Here is a 21,223-nt window from a genome sequence, read left to right on the forward strand (position 1 = left end):
TACCTGAAAAACATGGATTTTGTAAGTGAGGTAGCACAAATGGACAAGTGGTATCCAAGCCAAATTTCACACACTACATAATGATATATATCGCAAAATTTCAGCATGTTATTGCAAGACATTTGTGTAAAATGGAAGTTGACAGATGTTTTTGGTGATGTGGCCATTGCTCTACAACACAGTTTTGTAAAAACATATCATAAACTCCAGAATGAGATTTTCACTCTGCAGCAGAGTGTGCGCTGATATGAAACTTCCTGGCAGATTAAAACGGTGTGCCCGACCGAGACTCGAACTCGGGACCTTTGTCTAGGTCCCGAGTTCGAGTCTCAGTCGGGCACACCGTTTTAATGTGCCAGGAAGTTTCATATCATAAACTGTTCTGCCTATTCTTATCCTCTCCCACAAAAGTTTAATCACTAAGCAAGAACATATAGTCAGATTAACACAACGTATCATTAATGTTTACTGCACCTTAACTGCAAAAAACCAGTCGATTGTGCTTCGAACAGAAGTTCTCCCACACTTTAGCTACTGTACTCTGTATATTGAGTGGCAAATTATACTGTCTTCTTGACACTGTGTTAGGAACTGGAACTGTCATAAGAATATGTTCAAAAGGAAGCCAACACCTGTCTGCCAAACGTGGCCAATGAAATGGTCTTGCTGGTCCTGCTGGGGCCATGAAGTTCACAAATACATCACCTTCTGCTTCACAGCAGTCTGCAACACATCCTCCAAGTACCATTTGTCATCATAGACAGCAATAACATAGCAACCTGGTTGTACGTTGCTGCTTTTGCTTCTGAATTCTGAGTCAGACACACTGTGAAGACCCATGTTGTGCATGAACCTATAGTTATAACCGGATAGTCTGATCATCTGCACATTGGCATAGTCCACTGGAGAGAAGTGACGATGGCTCCTTGTGCCTGCAACAGTTTTAACATGTTCTAGTCCGCTTTTTAGCAACTCTTCGACTGATTTCACCTCATCTTTCGAAACACAGAAAGATTGTATGCCAGAGATATTTTTCTGTACCCAGGTAAATAATTGAAGAGGTGTTAGAATGTGACCTTCTGTAGGGTGCTGCAAACTAGCTCGTGATGCCATGCACTTAATGGTAGCACCAATACCATCACATACATTTTCACCATGACTTGTTGCGAAAAAATTCCATTCTGCGTGAATCTGAAAATCATGGTAAGGCATGCATAAATTTTTGAGATTTTTACAGTTTGTGAACTGACTAGCTGCCCCATCACTGAAGTATTTCGCAAAATGTATGTGAGGCAGCTTGTTTTTCACATATGCCATGACAGTGCGAATGTTGGCATGAACTGCAATGGCATCATGAATTAAACAGTCACTAAAAACGCACAGGTTCATGACCGACACATCACCTGATTCACTTCTATAGTAAATCACAAATGGCTGGAGAGTTGCTTGACTGTTGACCCAATGATATCCTTGGATGGCATCTTGAACTATAAATGCATAATTTTCAGAAAATTCTAGTATTACTATAATTTCATCTTTTTTCAAATTATCCTTACAAAACTGAAGATAAGCCGATTGTGCTGTTGCTATGAAGCTGTATGTGGTCAGTTTGTCCGTTTTTTTGACAACACAATTCAACAAAATCTTCCACTGTACTCTGCTTTGTTTCAAGACTTGTGCGATCCATGTGTGTCCATTGTTTATAAGAAACAAGTTCATCATCATCCATAAGGAGTTCACCATACAGTTTATTATTCATGTGCTCTGAAAGATTTGCCTTACCAGGAGTCTTTTTACACCTGTGTATCATGCACTGGTAGGAACTGATGTCACATACTAGCAGCTTCATTGCACCTTTGTAATCCAGACGAGAATCCTTTATAGCCATTCTATATTCATGAAGAGGCAAAGTTAGTTCTCTTTGCTGATGATACAAGTATAGTAATCACACCTGAGAAACAAGAATTAACTGATGAAATTGTCAATACTGTCTTTCAGAAAATTACTAAGTGGTTTCTTGTAAACGGACTCTCACTGAATTTTGATAAGACACAGTACATACAGTTCCGTACAGTGAATGGTATGACGCCATTAATAAATATAGACCTTAATCAGAAGCATATAGCTAAGGTAGAATATTCCAAATTTTTAGGTATGTCCACTGATGAGAGATTAAATTGGAAGAAACACATTGATGATCTGCTGAAACGTTTGAGTTCAGCTACTTATGCAATAAGGGTCATTGCAAATTTTGGTGATAAACATCTTAGTAAATTAGCTTACTACGCCTATTTTCACTCATTGCTTTCATATGGCATCATATTTTGGGGTAATTCATCACTGAGGAATAAAGTATTTATTGCACAGAAGCGTGTAATCAGAATAATAGCTGGAGTCCACCCAAGATCATCCTGCAGACATTTATTTAAGGATCTAGGGATATTCACAGTAGCTTCTCAGTATATATACTCTCTTATGAAATTTGTTATTAACAACCAAACCCAATTCAAAAGTAATAGCAGTGTGCATAACTACAATACTAGGAGAAAGGATGATCTTCACTATTCAAGATTAAATCTAACTTTGGCACAGAAAGGGGTAAATTATACTGGCACTAAAGTCTTTGGTCACTTACCAAATAGTATCAAAAGTCTGACAGATAACCAACAAGTATTTAAGAAGAAATTAAAAGAATTTCTGAATGACAACTCCTACTCCATAGATGAATTTTTAGATATAAATTAAGAAAAAAAATATATATATAAAAGAATAAAAATAAAAAAACACAAAAAAAGTAGTTATATTAACTCAAGTATGTTGTTAAATTATCATGTATTGGAAAATTCGACTCGTTCCACATCATTCCGAAATATCGTATTCATGATCCATGGAACTAGTATTAATCTAATCTAATCTAATCTAATAGCAGCAAACATCAGCTTAGCATTTTGATGGGTCTCACATACACAAACATTGTGTGTGCCCCTTGCACTTACAGGCACAACCCATTTTGGCCGAAGATTGAAAAAAGATGATAAACCTACTTTGGTATTGGGATACTTTTCCTTGAATTCAACATATAGTTCTGATATGTTGCATAGCAACAGTCTTTTTTGCATCTGTACATGTACATTTCCCATTTTCACCGTTACATAGCCTTTTTTCCAGGCATTATTTGGCTATAGTTGTTTTTTCATAAAACTCCGACACTAGCACCTATATTTCTGAACTCAATTGCTTACCCTGAGCCTGCTGAAGTTGTGGAAGCAATCCTTAGGTTGCTTTTATTTTCCTAGCTTGCTTCACCATATATGTAGAAACACTGAATTCCTTTGCAGAGTAGTCAATAGACCAGCTGGAAGGCGCAAGGATAAGAATAGCTACTTTTTTCTGGCGAGTGGATATGGCTCATTTTTCTTTCAAATCATGCACAAGTTTGTCCAAATCAGAGCATTTCTGGCATGATTTCTGTTCCTTTGGAGCAGATAGTTCTTCCCTCTTCCACCATTAGTGTGTCAGCTGTTTTGTGTTTTAATTCCATTTGAGCTTCTTGTAGTTTTCTTCTACCATAGCTGAGCCTGTCTCTTTTCCCAACTTTGTGTGTCTTCATGGGAGACAAACCAAGAGCAGTCACTGAAGTATTTAATTGCTCATCCGCTGTGGTTGTAGGTGGCTGATACCCTTCGTCACTGTCATGTAAATTATCAGAATATTCTTCATTTTTTAGCAGTGTAACACACCTGGAATATAACTTTTGTCCTGGTTTCATGTTAAATCCCATGCACTGGTTCACTTTCAATACTGATTTTATATCAATTTCTCTGAGGCTACACTTCACTGTCTTCTTATGAATCCGAAATGGATCAAAACAACTTCTTTGTAGGAAAGAATACATATCCAGAAACACTTTCATATGATGATAACATACACTAAAGTTTCCTGGAACTGTACTCCTTGTGCCCACAGGGTGTATCCCAGATCTCCATAGCAACAAATCTTGGTCCGATTCATCCAGATCATACAGTACAAAGTGAATGCCACATTTTGTTCCATATGTTGTTTTACGACATTCAGATGCTTGTGCTAGAACCAATACTGCAACTTGTTTGAACAAAAGCACAACTAGTACACTCTTCTACGTCCATACTGACTTTCCACGACAGTACTGAGCAGTCTGAACTAGAATCTTAGAAACATGAGTAACTTGTAATTGTTGCTTGTTTCCTTTGTTGTTCCTGCCTAACAATGACACATTCTGTCCCTGAAAACTACCATTGTTTAACTTTCTGTTGCCTAATGGTTCCCTACAATTGCTGCAGCTTTATCTGAAACAAGCTGTCTGCATCATCACTATTACTTGCTAAATCGTGTTAAAAGAAATGTAACCAAATACATCTGTGACAACTTTTATTGTACACAAATGCCTTGCAATAACAAGTTGAAATTCTGCCATATATTATATTATATTATGGTCTACTTATGCAGTGTTTGAAATTTGGCTTGGATATCACTTGTACCTTTTGTGCTACCACACAAAATCCATGTTTCTCAGGTAATTTTTCAAATTTTTGTATTTTCGGGTGCATGTAACTCTGTTTGTGTGACTGATATGGGCAAGATGAGTTCTGTGTGTGTTTAGGCCACATTAAGATTACCACAAAAATAATTTATACCCTTTTTGACTGAATTATATTTGGCATAGAGGGCACCTACAATATGTACCTTATAACTTATTATATTTTTTTAATCACTTTTTGGAATTTTTTATTTTCCCTCAGAAATATGTTGTTAGTGTTTTGATTCATAGAGTATGTTCTCTAAGTGGATGTTACTGGGTTGTAAAAATTTCACTGGACTGTGCGGAATAGTTCCAAACTTATTAAGACCTGAAGTTGGGTCTGCAGATAGATTGCCTGATGCGGGTTGCAATTTCCGGGTCACGCCACTTTCTTTCACAAGCCATAATTCTGAAACGAATTGGCAGGGGAACTTAAAATTTTGTATATGAGTGTTCCACACTTGGTAGCATTTGTGTGCTAAATTTCAGCCAAATCTAAGTCTATCGGCTGGAACATTTTCTCAAATTGGCTGAACTGAGATGCAATGGACCCCTAGGTTTTGGTGCCAATAATGGTATCTTCTTCAGAACCTACAAGTAAACCCATATGGACATATATTAAACACTGAAATACATCATCAATCTAATGATTTCATAATAAGGAAAATCGTGATACTTACAAAATTTAAATTATTTTGAGGGCCAAATGTTGGCCATGTCAGAGAATGAAACTAATACAGAATAAAGACACATAATCATAAGATTATGTCTGTCAACACTTAAAACAATAGGAAAAACGTAGACGGAGCTAGGTGGGGCCTGGAATAAGGGTCACACGTAAGCAACAAGGGAACTAGGCGTTGCGAGCAGTTCCATGGCGAGGCTAGGCCAGCGGCCAAGCACATGCGCTAGAGACAAGCTGTCTCAAAATTACTTAGAGCAGCATAAATCTTAAACAAAATGTGACAGGAAACAGTCCTGCAAATGGACAAATGCCTAACTATGGTACAGTACATTAAACAATTTTCCTAAGAACTAGCTACTACGTCAGGGCAAGAAAATTTACATTCAAATATTATGAGGGCAAAACCCCACTACAGGAACTAATAAATTAGCATGGGAGAGACAGGTGTGCGAAGCATGAAATATCGTGAACATGAAACAGGCAAATTAAGAAACACCTTTGGAACTGGTGTCATTACCAGTATAATACAAAATATATGGAGACACAACGTACAAACGCACTATAATAAAGGGGCAAAGCAGATAGGAAACAGCATCAGCCGTTCGAAGTGGACCGTCGGTCAACTCTACTGGAGTAAGGGTTGAAATCCTTCGAAATAATTTCAATTTTTTAGTTGCAGCTATTTTTCTCTAATTTTCTCTATCAATAATAAGATGTTTAAAAATTTGCAATTCTACAAGGTTGTCCAACTTACATCCTTTGACTTCATTATGGAAAAGTTCTGCATCCTTTAGAGGCTTGGGAGCATGGGCAAATTGGACAAGATGTTCAGCAAATGTAGATCCAGGTGTTCCACCATCGCTTTTAGTTAGCAGATGCTCTTTAAACCTAACAGACAGGGCTGTTCCTGTCTGGCCAATGTAATAACAGGGACATTCAGCACAAGTGATCTTATATACACCTTACAGGGATGATTTATCAGCACCTTTATTAAGAGAATGGACTACATTCTTTTAACGGTTGTTGGTGGTAGAGTAAGAAAATGTACACCCTAGGTTTTTTAATAAACAACCCACCTTGTAGGATACTGTAACACCATAATTAATTCCGTAAATATTTTGTACTGATTAATTCTGTTTAATGTCAAGTATGTAATTTTCACTATGTGATGTCTTTGACCTATTGTAATAAAGTGGAATGTTGTGTAAAATGTTTTCTCTTTACCATTTAAATTCTTTGCATTAATTGGAGGAAAATGTTATATAAATATGTGGTTTTTGTGTTGACACGTTAATGTATTTAAATATTAAGATTTTTTAAAAGATGTTTGTTTACAACTATTGACAAGCTGGATAGCATGAAAGGTTATCTTTTACTGACACCTTAATGGTTTAGTATTTACACGAGTTCATTGCTAGTTTCCAAAGATAATAGTTACAAAAACAATGAGCACTGCTACTTGCCTTCTAGCTAATAAGAGTTCAGTTATGTCAGAACAAGCTAAAGTTTTGATGGGGGCCATCTATAATCCCATCAAACACTTACGTACATAACTCGAGGCCACAGCCTTTACAGTATATACAAACCATAAGCCCCTAACATTTGCATTTTGGCAGAAAATGGTGAGTGTTCTGCACGAAAGTATAATTAGCTGGAGTTTATTCGACAGTTTGGCACATTTTGCGTCTGGATAATGTGGTCGTAGACTGTTTATCCAGCATCAGCACTGTTACAAAAATGGTTGATTTGACGCACCTGGCCAAAGCTCAAGGAGTCGGCATGGAGCTTCATGATTGCCTGGGTGACGTGTCAGACTTGCAGCTCAGGTTTGTTGAAGTTCCAGCCTCAGAAACTAGAGACTATTGTGATGTACCTCATAATAAAACCAGGCCATTCATTCCAGCAGCATTCTATACACAAAAATTTGCCTGTGCTACCTGAGAATTAAGTCGACAGTGAAATTAGTCTGCAGCCATTACATCTGACCAGGAGTGGAGAAGGATTGCCGACAGTGGGCCACGCAAGGTCAGCATAGTAAAGTAACACGGCACGTGCACTGACCTGTAGGTATCATCCCTGATCCGACAGACAAGATTTGCACATATACACACTGATGTAATCAGGCCATTGCTCCGCCACAATGATGGGTAGTATTCAGACGGCATAAGAAGGATGGATGTACAGATGCATAAACAAAACACTCATAGCCTAGTTTCAAATGGACAAGGGACCGGTATAAATGGAGGAGGGTGGTTCGATCTGCATCCCAGGCAGTACCATTGAAGACACGTAGGACTTTGAGGAACTGTGTACAGCAGGCTGCCAGGTAAGACACATGGGCATCAGCCCCAGTAATTTCGTAGTTTCAACGAATGGAAGAGCAACAGGCCCAAGATGTAAACATGGTGGAAGAAACCAACTCCACTGCCAGAGATTCATACAAACGGTGTTGTCAGTGGAAAAGCAAAAGCCATTATCAATGCTCCAGGAGTAAAGATGGTCGAGACACCGTTGAAGACACTGCTCAATGAGACAGGTCGTTGGAGAACTGCAATAGATGGCAAAACCATCAACAAAAAGGCAGCTGGAGGTGCCCAGCGGGAGACAGGCCATGATAGGATTAATGGCAATAGCAAAAAGGGTGACGCTCATGGCGGAACCGTGAGGAACACCGTTTTTCTGGAAAAAGGTGTCCAAGAAGGCTGAAGTCACATGTATCTTGAAAACTGAGTCTTTTTAAAAATTCCTGAAGGAAATGTGGCAGGCAGCCACGGAAGCCCCATGTGCAGAAAGTACGGAGGATACCAGTTCTCCAGCAGCTGTTATAGGCTTTCTCCAAAGCGAGAAACACTGCCACAGTCTGGGATTTCCACAGAAAACCATTCATGGCATGGGTGGACAAAGTGACAAGATGGTCAACTGCAGAACGGCGCACTCAAAATCTACACTGTGCAGTGGTTAGTAAATGGCAAGACTCGGGCCACCATACCAGCCAGGCACGAATCATATGTTCATCACTTTGCAAACACAGCTGGTGAGACAAATAGAGCAGTAGCTAGAAGGAAGGTTTTTGTCCTTACTGGGCTTATGTATGGGTATGACAGCGGCTTCACGCCAGTGTCTGGGAAACTTGGCCTCTGCCTGGATGTGGTTGTACATGTGAAACAGAAAGTGCTTGCCCGCAACAGAAAGATGCTGCAACATCTGAATGTGAATATTATCTGGTTCTGTAGGGGAGGATTGGGATGGAGTGAGCTGCCTCAGAGTAAAGGCGGTATTGTAGCACCCACAATTCTGAGAAGAGAAGAGTATCACCCGAGCCTTCTCTGCTTGTTTCCAATGGAGAAAGGCAGGGTGATAGTGGGAGGAGCTTGAAATCTCCACAAAATGGCAGCCCAAGGTGTTGGAGATAGCAATAAGGTTCACAATGACAACATCTGCTACTGTCAGGTCAGAAATTTGGGACTGGATCTTGGTCCCAGAGAGCTATCGAAGGTTGGCCCACATGATGCAAGAGGGAGTGGAACTATTAAAAGAACTGGTGAATTAAATCCAACTAACTTTTTTGCTATCTCAAGGAACACGACACTTGTGCACCCAACAGTTTATAATGAATGCAGTTTGTCATTGTAGGATGATGGTTAAAAATATGGAGAGTATGTCTTTGTTCACGAATTGCATTGCGGCACATCTCAGTCCATCAAGGGCCCACAACATGGTGTGCTAAAGAGGAAGTGTGAGGAATGGAATGTTCTATTTGTAAGATATTCTACCTGGTCATCACAACTGGGGAAATGTTGTTCGTCAAACGTTGCCAGGGAGGAGTAAGGCCTCCAGTCGGCCTTAGTGAGCTGTCATTTGGGTGTGCACAAAGGTGGTGTAGGAATTAGCAAACAGATGGCACACAGGAAGTGGTCGCTCGAGTATGTGTCAGAGAGAATGGATCACTTGAAACAGTGGGCATGCTGGGCAGGTGCAGAAGGATAGGTCCAAATGGGAATAGGTGTATATGGAGTCTGAAAGAAACATGGGTGCTACTGTGTTAAGGCAGAGGAGGTTAAGTTGATTAAGAAAGTCAGCCAAGAGGGCACCTCTCCGACAGGTTCTGGGAGAACCCCAAAGGGGATGGTGTACATTAAAGTCACCAAGAAGTAGAAAGGAGTGAGGTAGTTGCCCAATAAACTGGTGGAAGTCTGCCCTGGTGACATCAAATGACAGAGGGACATAAACAGTACAAAGGGAAAGAGCTAGTGAGGAAGAAAAATGCGAAATGCAACAGCTTGAAGGTGGGTAGTCAGGAGATGAGTCGACTATGAATGTCATCCCATTTTAGCAGCATGACTCCCCCAAGAGATGGAATGCAGGCCTCAGGAAGGAAGGTCAAAACGGACCGGGAAGACATGTGAGAGCTCAAAGCAGTCATGAGGACACAATTTTGCTTCCTGAGGGTAGAGAACAAGTGGACGCTGAAATTCTAAGAGCAGCCCCAAATCCTCTTTGTTGGACGAAAGACAGCGAATGATCCATTGGAGGAGAGTCATGACAAAGAAAAAATGAAGGGATGTCACCTCGGCAGCTGCCGAGTGCCAGCCTTTGAAGACTTGCTGCTACAGGGCACCAAGACAGGAGGATCATGCTCCATGAGGTCTACCAAAGCAAGGGCATTCTCCTTCTGTCAGCCTACAGAGTCCAGGGCAGAAAATGGGTGGTGGTGTGCACCAGCAACATGGAGGTCAGCTGGGTGAGTGTACCTCATGGCAATACCATTAAAGAGGCGCTTCGAGTCGGTGAAGGAGAGGAAGACTCAGATGTTGGTTGGCTGACAGGACTATTCCTTCGGTCCTTTCTGGCCTGCTGGTTGTGTAGCTGATGATTTTGCCCCATGAGGCGAAAGGAGGGTGGAATGTTGCATAGCGATGCTACCATGATGCTGGGCAATTTCACAATCACGGTGTTAAATTTAAGGTCACATGTCCGCATGGCCATGTTCCTCAAGGAGCGAGATGTAGCAAGAAGAGTACTGCATGTGCCAGAGGGTAGAATGCAGGGTTTTTGACTAGGCAACAACTTGTGGGCGACTAGGTAAGGTACTTTTTCCTTTGCCAGGATCTCCTGGACAGCCCACTCAACAAGATACACAGGAGTATCATGGGAGGAGGCACCATGGTCACCATTGCAGTTGAGGCTCCCTGCCGCCATTGGATAAGCAGCTGCCAGCAGCAAGTCGTATACTCTTACCTCACTTATTTGTTACATAGTTTAATTCTTAATTTCTTTGCGTGTTTTAGGGTACTTGCACTGTTTAATTCACAAATTTCGGGTGTATTATAGTATTTGAGAGTTGTAGCATCGCATTTTAGTACCTGAATAGTGTAAAATCGCGTAGTCGCCTTCTGCTGCAGAGCAGTGTGTCAACAGTGTGCAAGTAGCAGCATTACTGCATTTACTAGGCAATCTAGTATTTTAATAACTGTTTAAATTTTGTGTCGAATTGTTTGTGCTCTCTGTAGATTAGTTCAGACGTTCTGTGCACAACAGTATTTAGCATGGATAGGGACTGCAACTGCTGTGTTCGGATGCGGGCTGAGTTGGCATCCCTTCGCTCCCAGCTTCAGGTAGTGTTGGCTTTTCGGTCACACAGCTTGAGGCTGTTGCCAATGGGCATCGCTGTGGGAGTCTGGACGGGGGTTTGTCGGGGACGGCCAGCTCGTCCCACGCATCCCCTGATCGGACTACGGCTGTGGCTGCCCGGGATACTGCCCACATTGAGGCTGATCCCTCACCCGTGGTAGAGTGGGAGGTCGTCTCTAGGTGTGGCAGGGGGCGAAAGACATTCTGGAGGGCTGAACGGAAGGCCTCTCCAGTTTGTCTGACGAAGAGGTTTCAGGCTCTGTCTCCAGCTGATACTGATCTTTGGTCAGACGTGGCTGCTTGTCCTGTTCCAGAGCTTGTCCCTCAGTCTGCAAGATCTGGGCGATCGCAGAGGGTGGGCTTACTGGTAGTTGGGAGCTCCAATGTCAGGCGCATAATGGTGCCCCTTAGGGATATGGCTGTAAGGGAGGGGAAGAAAACCAATGTGCACTCCGTGTGCATACCGGGGGGAGTAATTCCAGTTGTGGAAAGGGTTCTTCCGGATGCCATGAAGGATACAGGGTGTCCCCATACGCAGGTGGTCGCTCATGTCAGCACCAATGATGTATGTCGCTGTGGATCAGAGGAAATCCTCTCTGGCTTCCGGCAGCAATCTGATTCGGTGAAGACCATCAGTCTCGCTAGCAGGATGAAAGCAGAGCTCACCATCTGCAGCATCGTTGACAGGACTGACTGTGGACCTTTGGTACAGAGCCGAGTGGAGGGTCTGAATCAGAGGCTGTGACAGTTCTGCGGGGCTGCAGATTCCTCGACTTTCGCCATAGGTTGGTGGGGTTTCGGGTTCCGCTGGATAGGTCAGAAGTCCACTACACACAGTAGGCGGCTACACGGGTAACGGGGGTTGTGTGGCTTGGACTGGGCAGGGCAAAGTCAGGACATCCGGGGATCAAGCAGCAATCGGTATTGTAATTGTAAACAGTTGAAGCTGCGTTGGTAAAGTACCGGAACTTCAAGCATTGATAGAAAGCACTGATGCTAAAATCGTTACAGGTACGGAAAGCTGGCTGAAGCCAGAGATAATTTCTGCCGAAATTTTTACAAAGGCACAGATGGTGTTTAGAAAGGATAGATTGCATGCAACCAGTGGTGGCGTGTTTGTCGCTTTTATTAGTAGTTTATCCTGTAGTTAAATAGAAGTGGATAGTTCCTGTGAATTATTATGGGTGGAGGTTATACTCAACAACCGAGCTAGGTTAATAATTGGCTCCTTTTACCGACCTCCCAACTCAGCAGCATTGGTGGCAGAACAACTGAGAGAAAATCTGGAAAACATTTCACATAAATTTCTGCAGCATGTTATAGCCTTAGGTGGAGATTTCAATTTACCAGATATCAACTGGGACACTCAGATGTTTAGGACGGGTGGTAGGGACAGAGCATCGAGTGACATTATACCAAGTGCACTATCAAGAGTAATAGGAGGCCGAATTCAGACTACCTAACAGATCAAAATGAAAATTTCTGTTCCGACACTGACAATGTTGAGTGTTTATGGAAAAAGTTCAAGGCAATCGTAAAATGCGTTTTAGACAGGTACGTGCCGAGTAAAACTGTGAGGGACAGGAAAAACCCACTGTGGTTCAACAACAAAGTTAGGAAACTACTGCAAAAGCAAAGAGAGCTTCACTGCAAATTTAAACGCAGCCAAAACCTCTCAGACAGACAGAAGCTAAACGATGTCAAAGTTAGCATAAGGAGGGCTATGCATGAAGCGTTCAGTGAATTCGAAAGTAAAATTCTATGTACCGACTTGACAGAAAATCCTAGGAAGTTCTGGTCTTACTTTAAATCAGTAAGTGGATCAAAACAGCATATCCAGACACTCTGGGATGATGATGGCATTGAAACAGAGGATGACACACTTAAAGCTGAAATACTAAACATCTTTTTCCAAAGCTGTTTCACAGACGAAGACCGCACTGCAGTTCCTTCTCTAAATCTTCGCTCAAACGAAAAAATGGCTGACATCGAAATAAGTGTCCAACGAATAGAAAAGCAACTGAAATCACTCAACAGAAGAAAGTCCACTGGACCTGACGGGATACCAATTCGATTCTACACAGAGTACGCGAAAGAATTTGCCCTCTTCTAACAGCCGTGTATCACAAGTCTCTAGAGGAACAGAAGATTCCAAATGATTGGAAAAGAGCACAAGTAGCCCAATTTTCAAGAAGGTCGTCGAGCAGATGCGCAAACCTATAGGCCTGTATCTCTGACATCGATCTGTTATAGAATTTTAGAACATGTTTTTTGCTCACATATCATGTCATTTATGGAAACCCAGAATCTACACTGTAGGAATCAACATGGATTCCAGAAACAGCGATCGTGTGAGACCCAACTTGCTTTATTTGTTCACGAGACCCAGAAAATATTAGATACAGGCTCCCAGGTAGATGCCATTTTCCTTGACTTCCGGAAGGCGTTCGATACACTTCCGCACTGTCGCCTGATAAACAAAATAAGAGCCTACGGAATATCAGACCAGCTGTGTGGCTAGATTGAAGAGTTTTTAGCAAACAGAACACAGCATGTTCTCAACGGAGAGACGTCTACAGATGTTAAAGTAACCTCTGGCATGCCACAGGGGTGTGTTATGGGACCATTGCCTTTCACAATATATATAAATGACCTAGTAGATAGTGTCGGAAGTTCCATGCGGCTTTTTGTGGATGATGCTGTAGTATAAAGAGAAGTTGCAGCATTAGAAAATTGCAGCGAAATGCGGGAAGATCTGCAGCGGATAGGCACTTGGTGCAGGGAGTGGCAACTGACCCTTAACATAGACAAATGTAATGTATTGCGAATACATAGAAAGAAGGATCCTTTATTGTATGATTATATGATAGTGGAACAAACGCTGGTAGCAGTTACTTCTGTAAAATATCTGGGAGTATGCGTATGGAACGATTTGAAGTGGAATGATCATATACAATTAATTGTTGGTAAGGCTGGTGCCAGGTTGAGATTCATTGGGAGAGTCCTTCGAAAATGTAGTCCATCAACAAAGGAGGTGGCTTACAAAACACTCGTTCGACCTATACTTGAGTACTGCTCATCAGTGTGGGATCCGTACCAGGTCGGGTTGACAGAGGAGATAGAGAAGATCCAAAGAAGAGTGGCACGTTTTGTCACAGGGTTATTTGGTAAGCGTGATAGTGTTACAGAGATGTTTTCAGCAAACTCAAGTGGCAGACTCTGCAAGAGAGGCACTCTGCAACGCAGTGTAGCTTGCTGTCCAGGTTTCGAGAGGGTGCATTTCTGGATGAGGTATTGAATATATTGCTTCCCCCTACTTATACCTCCCGAGGAGATCACAAATGTAAAATTAGAGAGATTCGAGAGTGCACAGAGGCTTTCCGGCAGTCGTTCTTCCCGCGAACCATACGCGTCTGCTGGAACAGGAAAGGGAGTTAATGACAGTGGCACGTAAAGTGCCCTCTGGCACACACCACTGGGTGGCTTGCAGAGTATAAATGTAGATGCAGATGTAGATGTAGGCAGACAATCGCACTCGTGAGTATCCCTACCACAGGTTACACACTTGGCTCGGTGGTGACAGGACTCTCGAGTGTGGTTGTAACGATAACACTGGTAGCAGCGCATCGGGTTCAGAATATACAGTCTGACTGTGATAACTTCATAGCCTGCTTTGATCTTTGATGGAAGAACCATTCTATTAACTGAACACAGGTCGGTTGCAGAGAAGCCGATCTCCATAAATGATTTCCGTGTAGCCTGTTTGGCCAGCCTGTCGGCAAGTTCGTTTCCTGGGATTCCGATGTGACCTGGGGTCCAGACAAACCCCACTGACAACCAGACCATTCCAGGGCATAGATGGACTATTGGATGGTCACTACCGTAGGATGACGAGGGTAGCACTGGTCAACAGCTTGCAGACTACTCAAAGAGTCAGTACACAGAAGAAACGACTCCCAGGGCATACGAGGTGTGGCTAGAAAAAAACCGGACTAGTACTGGTGAAACAATAAAACGAATGCAATAAGGCTGAAAGCCGCGTGGCCTGTCACGTGACTCTCGCTCCGTCTACTGCTCGAGTTTCATCTGCCTCCAGCACTCAGTCTGCCCGTGGCGTCTGTTTTAATCAGTTGACGTTTTGTCTGCGCGTCGGAAAATGTTGAGTGTACAGAAAGAACAGCGTGTTAACATCAAATTTTGTTTCAAACTAGGAAAATCTGCAAGTGAAACGTTTGTAATTTTACAACAAGTGTACGGCGATGATTGTTTATCGCGAACACAAGTGTTTGAGTGGTTTAAACGATTTAAAGATGGCCGCGAAGACACCAGTGATGACACTCGCACTGGCAGACCATTGTCAGCAAAAACTGATGCAAACATTGAAAAAATTGGTAAACTTGTTCGACAAGATCGCCGTTTGACAATCAGAGCAGTGTCTGAGTTAACAGGAGTTGACAAGGAAAGTGTTAGGCAGATTCTTCATGAAAGTTTCAACATGAACAAAATGTGTTCAAAAATGGTTCCAAAGTGTCTCACAATTGAACAGAAGGAACGCCGAAGAATGATTTGTTCTGACATCCTGGAAAACATTGAAAGTGATCCCACCTTCTTACAAAATGTTATTACTTGCGATGAATCGTGGTTTTTTACTTACGATCCCGAAACTAAACGCCAATCGATGCATTGGAAAACTCCTGGTTCTCCACCACAAAAAAAAAAAAAAAGCACGAATGTCAAAATCGAAATTCAAGGCAATGATGATTGTTTTTTTTGACATCAAAGGGATTGTGCACATTGATTGGGTACCAGAGGGACAAACAGTGAATCAGCATTACTACATTAGCGTCCTGGCTACCCTACATGAGCGAGTACGGAGAAAACGGAACGATTTGTTGAGAAAAAAGTCATGGATTCTTCACCAAGACAATGCCCCAGCTCACAGTGCGTTGTCAGTGAAGACGTTATTGGCAAAACACAACATTCCCATCTTAGATCATCCACCCTACTCACCTGATTTGGCCCCCTGTGACTTTTTTCTTTTCCCTAAAGTCAAGTCAGCTTTGAAAGGAACTAGATTTGAGACTGTTGAAGCAGTAAAAGAAAAAGCGACGGAAGTAATGTATGGACTTACCGAAAATGATCTGCAGCATTGCTATGAACAGTGGAAAATTCGTATGGAGCGGTGTAGAGACCGAGGAGGAGAGTACATTGAAGGAGATAACATGAAATTGTAAATAATTGTAAATAAATGTTTTTTCCAGCATCAGTCCGGTTTTTTTCTAGCCGCACCTCGTAAATGTATATAGCCAGCAATTTGGCAGTGGAAACACTGCAGCCATCGGGCCAGGAATGCTGTTCAGTATGCCCTCCACGGACATACACGAAGCCGACGTGACCAACAACCATCCAGCCATCAGTGTAAACCACTTCATGGCCTTGGTACATGTCAAGTATCAAGAGGAAGTGGTAGCGAAGAGCCGCAAAGTTAACTGAGTCCTTAGGGTCGTGTGAAAGGTCCAAGCAAAGCTGCGGCCTTGGTGTACACCATTGAGATGTACGTGAATGGACCTCGAGTGTAGGTGGTAAAGGCAAGGACTCCAGTTCGGAAAGCAGGGATCGGACACGAATTGCAATTGGAAGCCCTAACCAGGGGCCACCGATGCGGGAGACGTACCTCCATGAGTGGGAAAAGGAGACGGTGATTCAGTTGAGCAGAAGAACTACAAACATGTGCAATGTAACTGGCCAGCAGTTGTGCACGCCTAACCTGCAATGGAGGGACTCCGGCCTCCATAAGGATGCTGGTCACCCGACTCGTCCTAAAAGCTCCTGTTGTTAGGTGAACATCACAGTGGTGCACTGGGTCGAGTGAACGCAACACTGAGGGTGCCGGCAAACCATAAACCAAACTCCCATAGTCAAGGTCGGATTGAACAAGGGCTCTGTAGAGCTGCAGCAGCGTAGAGCGAACTGCACCCCAGTTGGTGTTCCTCAGGCAGCGGAGGGCATTGAGGTGCTGCCAGCACTTCCACATAAGCTGACGAAGGTGAGGAAGCAAAGTCAATTGGGCATCAAAAAACAGTCCTAAGAATCACTACAGTGAGTGGATTGTCGTTTAGGTAAAGTTCTGGTTACAGATTAATGGTACAACACCAACAGAAGTGCATAAAACACGACTTTGTGGTCAAAACTGGAAACTGTGGGCTAGAGCCCATGACTGCGCCTTGTGGATGGCTCCCTGTAGGTGCCGCTGAGCAACACCAGTACTGGTGGAGCAGTACGAAATGCAGAAGTTGTCTGCATACAGAGAAGGTGAGACGGACGGCCCTACAGCTGCTGCTATACCATTAATGGCCACTAAAAATAGAGACACACTCAATACAGAGCCCTGCAGGACCGCATTCTCCTGGATATGGGAGGAACTATGGGAGGCACCACCTTGGACACAGAAAGTACGAAGCGACAGGAAATTTTGGATAAAAATCGGGAGCGGGCCTCAGACACCCTACTCGTATAATGTGGCAAGGATATGATGTTGCCAGGTCGTGTCATACGCTTTTCGTAAATAAAAAAAAAAAAAAAAAAAAATAAAAAAAAAAAAAAAAAAAAAAAAAAAAAATGGCAACCAGGTGTAGCCGTCTGGAAAAGGCTGTTCGGATGGCAGACTCTAAGGACGCAAGATTATCAGTGGTAGAGCGAGCCTGGCGGAAGCTGCCCTGATGTGAAGCCAGTAGGCCACGTGACTCCAGGACTCAACCCAACTGCCGACACACCATACGTTCCAGCAGCTTACAAAGAACATTGGTGAGGCTGATGGGCCGATAGCTATCCATATCAAGCGGATTTTTACTAGGTTTGAGCACCGGAATGGTGGTGCTCTCCCATCATTGCGATGGAAAGATGCCATCGCACCAGATCCGGTTGAAGATGATGAGGAGGTGTATCTTGTAGCCAGATGAAAGATGTTTACTCATCTGGCTGTGGATCCGATCTGGCCCAGGAGCTGTGTCAGGGAAATGTGCAAGGGCACTGAGGAGCTCCCACTCTGTAAATTGGGCGTTATAGGATTTACTGTGGCGTGTAGTGAATGAGAGGACTTTCCCTTCCATCCGCCATTTGAGAGTGCGAAAGGCTGGAGCGTAATTCTCCAATGCAGAGACTCGGGCATACTGCTCAGCAGTGCTCGGCAATTGCATTTGCGTCGGTAGATAACACGTCATTTATGTTAACACTGGGAACATCTGTTGGGGTCTGGTAACCGAAAACATGTTTGATCTTTGTCCAGACTTGGGAAGGTATATGTATGGCACCCAATGGTCGAGACATCTCTCTCCCAACACTCCTGCTTCCGTCGTTTGATAAATTGGCGAACACAGGCACAGAGCCGTTTAAAGGCTATGAGGTGCTCCAGGGAAGGGTGCCACTTATGCCACTGTAGAGCTCACCAATGCTCCTTAATTGCTTCAGCGACTTCTGGCGACCACCAAGGAACTGCCTTTCGCCGGGGGCACCCTAAAGAGCGTGGGATCACATTTTCTGCCATAGAAATTATTGTTGTAGCCACCTGCTCAACCATCACATCGATGTTACATGTGGGGGAGATTCAACGGTGACAGCAGAGGTGAAAGTTTCCCAGTCTGCCTTGTTTAATGCCCATCTGGGCAGGCGTTCATGGGTCTGACACCGGGGCAGTGACCACACAGGTTGTCATGTGCTCTTCAGTGGATAGATGGGAGACATCCTGGGCTGCTAACTGATAAATCAATGGCCGAGTAACTACCATGAGCCACACTGAAATGTGTGGTGGCCCCAGTATTTAAGAGACAGAGGTTGAACTGAGACAGTAAAGTTTCGACATGTCTGCCTCGGCCAGTAAGCATGGTGCCACCCCACAAGAGGTTATGGACATTAAAATCTCCCAAAAGTGGGAAAGGTTTAGGGAGTTGGTCAATCAGCGCAGTCAATACGTTCAGGGATACTGCACCATCTGGAGGAAGATATACATTGCAGACAGTTATTTCCTGCGTCAAGGGGGATTTGAAAGGGCACAGGTTCACTACAGACCGAGTTTAAGACATAAACGCAAACTCCACTTGACACTCGATTACAGTCACTACGGTTCCTGTAGTATCCCTTATGCCCGCGGAGTGTAGGGGTCCGCATTGCCGGGCACCAGGTTTCCTGGAGGGCAATGCAGAAAGCGGGTGTAAAGCTTAACAGTTGCTGTAGCTCAGCCAGGCGGTGGAAAAAACCACCGCAATTCCACTGGAGGATAATGTCATTAGACTGGGAAGGCATGGAACATTCAGTGAGGTAGTTTATGCCTCAGGGTCACCTGCTACCACCAACTTATTGCCTGAGCAGTCTATATCCATTGTGTCTGAGGGTCCGGCGAGATCTAGATCCTCAGCGGATGCCAGAATCTCCACCTCATCGGCAGATGCAGTGCTTGCAGGTAGCGGTGGTGTGGGTGCCACTGCAATTCCCTTGGTCTTGGGGATCTTCTTTTTGGATTTCTCTCACTGCTCCTTGGGTTTCCCTGGCTGAGAGGACTTCACTGATTCAGTCTCTGAGACTGAGGATGAGCGTGAAGCCCTACAACCCGCTGTTTTTGGGCTCTTCAGCCACTGGTGGGTGCCCTCTTTCCCACTAGCAGAAACCTTTGATGGAATGATCCGAGGGACGCCTTCCTAGCGAGAGGAGCTGAAGAAGACTTACGCTTCTCAGGCTCAGAAGTTTGGACTGATATCCCAGATGGTTGGGGGGGGGGGGGGGGGGCGGTGTGGGAGGGGGCTGTTGCTCCTGAAGTAGGTGGTGTGGGAGCAACAGGGAGAAAAGTGCCCCACACCATCAAGGGGGCAGGTGTAGTCTTCTGGTTCTGAGAGACGACAGGAATGCGAGGAACTTATGGGGTCAAACCCGACAGGGGACCATCACATAAAGGCTGAAACGTGTGAGACTCCTTTTAGTCGCCTCTTATGAGAGGCAGAAATACCTCGGGCCTATTCTAACTCCTGGACTCACAGGGGGGTCAGACACATGGGCCGGCCTTCAGGAGCGCACAGGGAGAAAGAAGAAAAAAAGGAACCTCAAACGATAAAGCAGAGGAACAATAGGAGAAGGTAAACAAAGGAAGAAGAAGAAAAGAAAAAGGGAATGAAAATGCAGAATACATTTCCAAAAACAGCACCGACTTGTTCCCAAGGAACAGCAAGAGGACAGACATGCAGCATGGACGGGAAAAGATGCAGCAAAGGCTGGGGCCTCGTGGTAGACAAGCATGAACCAGTCAAAGAGCATCGAGCCCCCTGGGGGGAGCTAAATTAGTGTCCAGTGAAACACTATTCCTACCTGGCGCGTTTGTTACTTTGAGCACTGTATCCAGACATGGTGAACACAAAACTTTTGTACATAAGGAATTATGCAGGGATGGAGTTAAACCAGGATTAACACCGCCGTATACAGGCCCACACCAAGTTATCAGAGATCATGGTCAATGGAAAATGAAATACAATCTCTATTGACAGAGTCAAGCCTGCGTTTGTCATATAAGAACCTGCCGGTATCCACCACCATCCTACCAAGCCACACCCCTTGGCTGTTGCAGAGCAACCTGCCCCAGTACCCTTGACGACGATGCCTGCTCACGAGACACACACTGACTGCAGTGTGTGATTCCAAGAGAAGTGTATGGACAACGCATAGGGCAACACAGATGACAACGCTGTGCTCTCTCCAGGGGGACTGTGTACAGATTGTTGGAGTTTGTGATCAGCTCGCATCTGACAGCAATCGGCTGATTTCAAAATGTCAGCTTCGATCGTGCACTGGCTGCAAGGAGTGCTGGCAGTTAGCTGCTCTTTGCTGAGATGCATACATTTTATGCAGTGAATGTTTCTGTGCTTCTTATTTTTTTACTTTTGCTTGTTTGTTAATAATGACTGTATGTTTAACATTGATTGCACTTAATTGAAAATATTATTTTTCTTTTACTGTGTTAGATTTATGCCACACTATGTGCAATTAAAATAAAGTGTCGAGTTTGATTGTGCACACAGTCTTCTTCCATGTATGGACACTATACTGTGGTCCGCTGGTCTCGCACTTAAAACTGATGCCAGTGATTAACTCATTATGTGAAGTTTATGCAGACTTATTCTCACAACATACAGTAGAAGCCCGATGTAATGCAGTTGTTGCGAGACAAGCTTTACTCATGCATTATAATGTACCAACAGTACATTGACAACGATCTGTGTAGTGACAAACTACGCATAGGAAGCTAAGAAGAACAAATAATGCAATATTATACACACTGTACTCTATTGCATTAAATTTAAAGAACATTA

The 21,223-nt window shown here is 43.6% G+C and overlaps 1 protein-coding gene across 4 annotated transcripts in view; it reads right to left on the reverse strand.

Annotated features, from left to right (window-relative positions):
• LOC124787637 overlaps positions 1-21,223 on the reverse strand; it is a 55,317-nt gene that overhangs the window by 16,145 nt on the left and 17,949 nt on the right. The gene's annotated exons all lie outside the window — the stretch shown is intronic.

This window comes from Schistocerca piceifrons, chromosome 1 (assembly GCF_021461385.2).
Source record: "Schistocerca piceifrons isolate TAMUIC-IGC-003096 chromosome 1, iqSchPice1.1, whole genome shotgun sequence".
Lineage (NCBI taxonomy): Eukaryota > Metazoa > Arthropoda > Insecta > Orthoptera > Acrididae > Schistocerca > Schistocerca piceifrons.